This window comes from Adiantum capillus-veneris, chromosome 17 (assembly GCF_014529385.1).
Source record: "Adiantum capillus-veneris isolate H3 chromosome 17, ASM1452938v2, whole genome shotgun sequence".
NCBI lineage: Eukaryota > Viridiplantae > Streptophyta > Polypodiopsida > Polypodiales > Pteridaceae > Adiantum > Adiantum capillus-veneris.
Genome location: NC_140947.1, coordinates 9,280,001 through 9,287,898, shown reverse-complemented (window position 1 = coordinate 9,287,898; position 7,898 = coordinate 9,280,001). Strand labels below are relative to the sequence as shown.

The 7,898-nt window shown below is 39.1% G+C and overlaps 1 pseudogene; it reads left to right on the top strand.

The window, feature by feature from the left end:
- The first annotated feature begins 3,323 nt into the window (after positions 1-3,323).
- Positions 3,324-7,898, top strand: part of LOC147436780 (uncharacterized) — a 30,768-nt pseudogene continuing 26,193 nt past the window's right edge.

Here is a 7,898-nt window from a genome sequence, read left to right as displayed (position 1 = left end):
AAGAGAATGGAAGACAAAATTAATGTCTAGGAGGACTGGGGAATGGATGGAACTATGATATTGCTGTTATAGCTTTGTAACTCTTGCATTTTTGGAAATAATCCCCTCTGTAATCAGTTTTCTTTGCTTCGGCAAATTTAAGACTTTGAATATAATCTTTCATTCTACAATAGCCCTCTTGTGTACAACTTGTTTTAAAACCATTCTTAGTTAGTAGTGAAATCTACCCGTCACATTGAGACGAAAGTTCATTTTTTGTAAAAGTGCCTTTTTAATTTTTATTTTTTTGGAAAAGTTCCTTTTTTTAAAAAGATGTCATTATAAAAGAGGGGCTGCATAACTCGTTCTAACCTTTCACTTTCGCAGCCCTTGAGCTCTTCCACTCTCTATCTACACCTTGGACTAGATATGGATGCCTCCACAGCCTCTCTGCACCCACATCCACCCCTTTGTCACATTTCACTCTCTCCCTCAAGGACACCAACTACGAGGGGATGTTGGAACTCTACACCTTCTTCACTTGTCTCACTAACCTTGATGCCACAATTTTCCTCCACATGGATGCATTTTCCAAGATTTCAACGTTCATGGAGGAGCACATCATAAAATATGTCGTATCTATGGCCCCACATGTAGGGATCTGGATACCTTGCGATCTTTTGTGCTACATACACAAAGGTGATCACCCATTCTCCATGGTTGAGACGGTTCCAAGTAATTGCCACCAATGTGGGCCATTTCTTGGACGAGCAGGCCCCAGGGGTGCCACCCCCAATTTGCACTCAAGAAGCGCAAATTGGGGGTGGAGTACCTTTCTCGGCTAACAAGATTCATCTTCTTTGTACATGAAGAGCTTGATTTGGAGGAGCTCCGCCTTCCACACCTTCAAGTTGGGTCCTTCATCAAGGACATCAAGGAGTAGGAAGGTGTCCCCATTAACCATGCAGCAAAAGGCTAGACACTTTGGCTCTAGTACCCTAGGGGGACTCGAGGAGGTGGTTGAAGAATCCATCGTTGTGGCTAGCACTAGTGACACTCTAGAGGATGCACCAATGACGAATGAGGCTATCCCAGATGTAGAAATTAGCCACTTCTCCTTTGTGGTAGTGGATGGGGAAGAGTATGTCTTTTTGCATGACTTGGAGAAATCATTTAGCCTACACATGGATGAGTTCCTCAGCGTGCTATGCACCAATGCCCAATTTCCCTTAGACAATGTTCCAGATGCTCTTGAAAGCAAGCTCTCATTAGGAAATTTTGGAGGTCATTTGGAGGGCCTTTTAAGAAAAATAGAATTTTGAATTTCTCTCTCTAGAAAATAGGTGTGGTAAAAGCAATTGTAAACTTGGAATAACCATTCAAAAAGTGCACTTACAACTAGATTCTTTCCACAGTGTCATAACGGTCGTGATGATTGAAGAATAAGTCATTTTCAGTTGCATTTAGTGAACGTCTAGAATTGGAGGAAGTTTCTTGTACGTGGAATGTATGACTAAAGGAAATAGGACATATCCTTCCAAACCTGCTCTCTCCTTACTCTCTCATTGTTTGTGCGCTGATCTCAAAGAAATCCTCCCTTTCTTGCAATGTTGCATACATGGCTTCTTCTTCCACCCCCACAAATGTCCTCCTTAAAAGACCCTTCTATCATCTCCACATTGACCTGGATCCCCAATATACACCACTGTGTAAGCGAGGCAAAACTAACATAAAAGTGACATCGATCATGACAGAGAGACTCAGACCAAAGGGAGCAAAACACCTAGATATTTGGACAAAAGGCTTACTCTATCCATTGAATCCCATGACCAATGCTTTCCCTGCATTTTCAAATTCCACTAACTTATTGACCTTTGTAGGTAATGGAGAGAATGGATTGCTTGGCTACTGTAAAGCTCTAAACAACAAATTAGAAACTTATAAAGACATGGTGAAGCACCAAGGAAATGAGATTCAGATACTTTCAAACTTGCATTATGAGGACCAAAAGACTGTAATGCAACGCACACAAGAATAAAAGGTCTTGCGAACAAAGGTACGGTCATTACAAAACAAAGACACAATGTTAGGCACTCGTGTGCGAAAGAAGAAACTACGGAATCTTGAAACGTTGAAGGTAGGCTCTGGCGGTCTTAAGAAAAGAATCCAAGCATTGAGGTGAGCATTGTAAACTGTTTAATTAATTTAAACTAATCTAAGTTTTTTCTTATGTTAGTTATGCTTTCTTTGTAGAGATGCTATCTATCCAGACAAAGAAAACATAGACCTGAAGGCCAATGTAGGAAAGCAGTTAAAGCCATTGATAACTAGTGGTCTTGCAAAGGATATAATTATGCATGACAAAAAGTTTAAGGTTTTGCAACGGGATGTTGTTGAAGATAGATTCATTTCAAAGAATGCAGTGCCTGCCAAGCAAATACAGGGTACATTAGACTCCCTTGGTGTTAGTAAAAGTGGTTACTCAGCTATTCAACAATCTACCTCTTCCATGTTTGTGAAGAAGGAAATAAAGTCTAAGCTTCTACCAATAGCTACAAGTGTTTGGAAGGAAAGACTCTAGCTCAATAATGAACAGATTGAATTCATTGGATGTCCATTTCATATTCAAGATGTTTATAGGTCACAGGGCACTACTGTCACTTATGATGAGTACAACAATATCTTCATGGATGTGACTTTGTTGCAAACTAGAATGGTAGAGTTCTACAATATCACATTTGAAGAGACAGGTGGCATTCTACATTTTGTTTTGAAGCTAGATGAGTGTGAGATTTTAAAGAGAAGAAGCTAAAGCGAGTTACAATCTCATTAATGAACAGGGATCTTTCCAAATGTCCTATTGATAACCCTTCATACTTCAATGTTCAATCAGAAACAAACATATGGTGGCTTGATGCATTTTAGATAATCCAGTTATTTCCAATTTTGCAGCTCTAGCAAGCCCTCTATTGTACCTAAATTTTAGAAAAAAAATTCGTATCTCAAAAGGATTAATCTTGCACGTAAAGAAAGAAGACCATGACATTTTATTTTGGGTGTTCCATCAAACCCCTATTCCAGATATCATTGATAGGCAAATGAATCGAGGAGAGGTACTGGTTGTAGATGGGAGAGGAGACTTTCAAGTTCAATGGAATCTTGTAGGTGACCTCAAAACACTAAAGTGTATGTATAATTGTGGAATGGGTGCCATGGAAAAATCTACATGCTTGTATTGCATGGAGCCTGCAAAGAGGTGGCAAAAGGCTCCTACTCGTCACAATCAGGACTCTAACTTCTGACCAGTTCTAAACATACCACTTTTTAATGTCTATATTTGTACAATGCATGGTCTCTCCCAAATTATAGAGAAGTTGGTATATTTGTACATTGGGTTTGCTTGGAAAATCAAAAAGTCAGTTGAACAACAAGTCGCTCTAGAGGCTTTGGAACTAGTTTTATCAGATATTGGTCTACATGGGGCCAATGTGAAAATCCAGGGGGACAAAAAAAGGTCAACCAATGAGAAAGATGTACCCTAGAAACCATCCATAGGTGGGGTCAAGGCACGCCGTTTTCTATCTAAACCTCAAGGTATGAAAGATGTGAAGCTAACAAAGTGAGGGAGAGTATATCACTCTACCTACATTAGTAAAATTGAGTATATGCACTGGAAAAAACTTCATTTAGCAATGAAAGACCAAGAGCCTCGGACAACAACTCGCAATGCAAAGCGTGATGTGTGGCGTTCCATTGACACGTTATTTCAAATGTGGGACAATGATGATTGGTCACAGGATAATCTCAGCAAATTTAAACAAAACCTTCAGCTACTGAAAAAATCCTTTAAGACAGCATGGATTGACACTCAAATCACTCATTACATGGTAAATTCAAAGCACCTCAGATAGTCTTAGTACTAAGTTTGTGTTTAAATTTCTAAATAAATTTCTTGTTTTGCAACACATTATTTTTAATCATTTGCCATACTTCATCCAAAAGTATGGGAATCTAGGTATATGGAACACCCAAGGCCTGGAGAAGTCTCATTACATGGCTAGAAATGCCGACTTCAGACACACACAGCATGGAGGCTCTCGAAATAAGGCAAACAGTCTGAAAGAGTTATTTCAATGGTTTTATCGCAGAATCATTCATCGCATGCAACAAAAGCAAGTATTGGACTCTTTAGCAATTGTACAGGCAATCAGACATTTGCAACTTCAGAAAAGAAAGCGAGCAGACGCATTCAACAACTCAAGGGATGTTGAAAGTCGAATGAGGTGGAGGGAGACAATGCAATATGCAAATCATCGGTGGAACAACAGAATTAAAGTTAAGATGATCGGATGTACCACAAATGTCTGTAAAATTAAATTCAATATGTACCACAACTATTTCAACCTTTTGATGTTTTGCAAATATCATTTGAAACCTCGCCCTTGTATCTGATCAGTAAATGTTTTCCATACTCTAAGAGCTCAATAGGGCTTTCCCTAAAGATAATTCCATTGTTGTGTATGTGTAGTAATATGCTGCACAGCCCCCAGTATATCCTGGCGAGTAACCAAAACATTCTCTCCCAAAAACCTTTTCGATGAGGATAAATTTGTCAGCATTTTGTGGACCACCTAAGAAGCGAGATAATGTCTTGACAGCATAGGTTGCAGTATTCCCCTCTTGTGACATTCCATTGTGGAAGATTAGGATGGGTGCCTCACATAAACTAGGAAGATATTGTCCTAGAGCTGCATCCCTACCATGGAACTGTCTTCTTCAATGATGAAGAAAGTTGTCCTTTTCAGCAATCCATGACTGTAAACAAAAGAAGTGTTTGTATATGTGAGAGACAGAGACAGAGATGGGGGGGGGGGGATTTTATACCATTAAACTCTCATCTTGCAAAAAAAGCTCATCCTTCCATAGGTTGACTAATCCGGTTGACTCCTGGGTTGGTCGCTTACCCCAATCCTCCATATCCTGTTTACTAGTTGATGGCTTGAAATTATTTCAAATAGTTTGAAATGTGGCTTCATCAAGAAGACTTTCTTTATACGTTTTTGCCTTTTCAAAGCAGAGTTTAAGGTAGTCTAGTGGGTTACTGGAGATCTCCATTGCCTTATCATCACTATTGTCATCTGAAACAAATCCATTCCTCTCCTCCAGATACTTGGACATAGTGGCCAATGCAAAGTCCTCCCGCAAACAAAAAATACTTTGTATATCATGACGGAAAATGTATGTCCTATCTCCAAATTTAAGCTCCAGCACTCATGGTAGCATTAAGGTGGCTTGCCACTCATTGAAACCTGACACATCTAGAGGTAGCTTGCCGCTCATTGAAACCTGACACATCTAGAGGTAGCTTGATATCTGAGCTTTTCACTGAGAGAAGATTGCTTCGTTCCACATGTTTTTCTTCTTCTTCAAGATCAATGGACTCCTCTATCTCCGTCACTTCAATATATTCCTCATCCTTTTCCTCTTTTTCATCTGCTGGTAAATCTTGTTCCTCCATGACCTCCTTAGGATATTTCATAAGACTTGTAAATAATACATTTAAAAATATTTGAAATCTAAAGGATTCTTGAACCAGCTTGCACTCCCGTTCATGTAAGTTGCACCAATGGGGTCTGTACATAAGAGGCAGCTGGTTATACTTCTAGTAAGACTGTCTTTTAGGATCACGGTCTTTTAAATGGACTACCACCATTTCACCAACATTAACCATGTCCTCTTGAGTGTGAATCTCAAACTTCTCTCGTTCTAGCTTCAACTGTTTGCTCTGTTCATCTATAAACACATCAAGATTAAATGGAGCATTAAATATGCAAGAGACTAAGTCAAACTTATCACCAACCCCAGACAAAACTACAAAATCTAAAAGCCTTTCATCAATCATTGTAGGGTCTTCATAAATAACTGCCTCTTTTTTCTTTGGGATTGTTGCAACACATTGGGCACTCTGTACAGTAGGTGCTGAAAAAATCCACATCTCTCTTAAGTGAGTTCAGTAAAGTAAATTTTGGAGTAGAAGGGGACTCCATCTCGACAGATGGATCAGTATCAGCTCCTCAAAACTAATGGTAGGCTCTGCACCAGATGTATCGATGGGTTCTTTGAAGTCTACATTCCTCTTCATTGAAGTTTTTAATAGTTCTGGAAGTCTTCTTGGAACATTTTCTTGGCCAACGATACGCTCAGGATCTATTTTCTGCCTCTTCCTCCTATGAGATTGTAATCCTGCCATTTATTTCATACTGAGAAATATAAGTTTCTTCAAACATAAATAACAAGAAGAACACCACATGATCATATAAGTATTGAACAAACAATAGGTAAGTATCTCACAATTATTTCCAACTAATCATATATGCAATAACACAAGATGATTAGCATGTGTGCATCCTTTGACAAAATGCAAAATAGCTTTATAGTTGTGAAGAGCAAAAGCCCCAATCAAGTGGATCACAGCACGGGGAACATAAACAAAACTCCACAATACTATTGGCGTGCGCCGTGATCCACTTGATTGGCTTTTATACAAACTAATAGCTACCAAAACATCAAAACAATTTATACTTCAAAAAAAAGAAACCTTTGTACAATTTCAAGAGTGGATCAGGGCGCACGAGGTACATAAATGAACCTTCAAACACTACTGGCACGTCGGGATCCAATTTTGGTTGGTGAAATGTGAAATGGTCTTTTACATTTTGAAGCACAATTCCTAGACACAACTAAACTATGGACCAAATGAAAGTGAAGAGATTGCCTTTACCTTTGCCAGGACTAGACATTGCTCTTGGAGTAGAGATTAGGACTGGGAATGTTGTTGGTGGTCTTCACACTTTGTTGATTAATGCACCTTCTAGGAGGCAAACGCCTTTTTAACTCTCTCTCTCTCTCTCTCTCTCTCTCTCTCTCTCTCTCTCTCTCTCTCTCTCTCTCTCTCTCTCTCTCGCTACATTCCTCATCATGATTCTCCCTTTTATGCTTGCATGGATAGAGATCAACCATTTTCTGATTTGGAAGAGGACATTGCTTATTTCAAAGGTGAAGGTGATGTTATTGTATTTGGGGATATGAATGCTCGTACAAAAACATTGCAACATGATACTCAACAATTTGATATGCCATACATTTCAAGGGAGTTGGAGGAAGTTCACTTATATGATCGTACTTCAATGGATGAGAAAGAGCCGGATCACTATGGAAAGTTACTTTTACACATGTGTAATAGCACGGGTATGCTCATTGCCAATGGTGTATCTTTGTGGAGTGGAACCAATGGATTTACATGTAGAAGACATAATGGGGATAGTGTGATTGACTATATGCTACTCTCTAAAGCCATCATGTATCGCATAAAGAGTTTTATGTTTGGTCAATGGACCCCGTAGTCCGACCATCGCACCTTATGTATTGACCTTTCATGTGGAGAAGCAACTAAGCATGATAATCTCATCCAAAGGAAAGAGAAGTTATCACTATGTATGGATTTCAAACGGGCACCAATGTACATTGAAATGGTTGAGCAAAAATTATGGATGACAAAGCTTCAATGTGATGCACCATTGGAAACTAAATGGGAAGCTTTCAAGAAAGCTATTTGTTCTTGTGCGGAAGAATGCTTTGCCATAAAGCATCTCCATGGTATCAACAAAGATAGATCACGCAAAAGGTGGTTTGATAAAGAATGTCAAGATGCTCGAAAGTCCTTGATAAAGCTTGATGCAACTATGGACAAAGACAACTATCAAAGTCATTTGCATACATACAAGGCATTGATTCAAAAGAAGAGAAGAAGATGGGAAGTAAAGCAACAAGAATTTCAAGTCCAAGAAAAGGCACATGCATGTGGAAGATTTTGGAGAAACTTGAGAGGCAAGCGGGTTGAGAATTTTGGTAACTTGAGT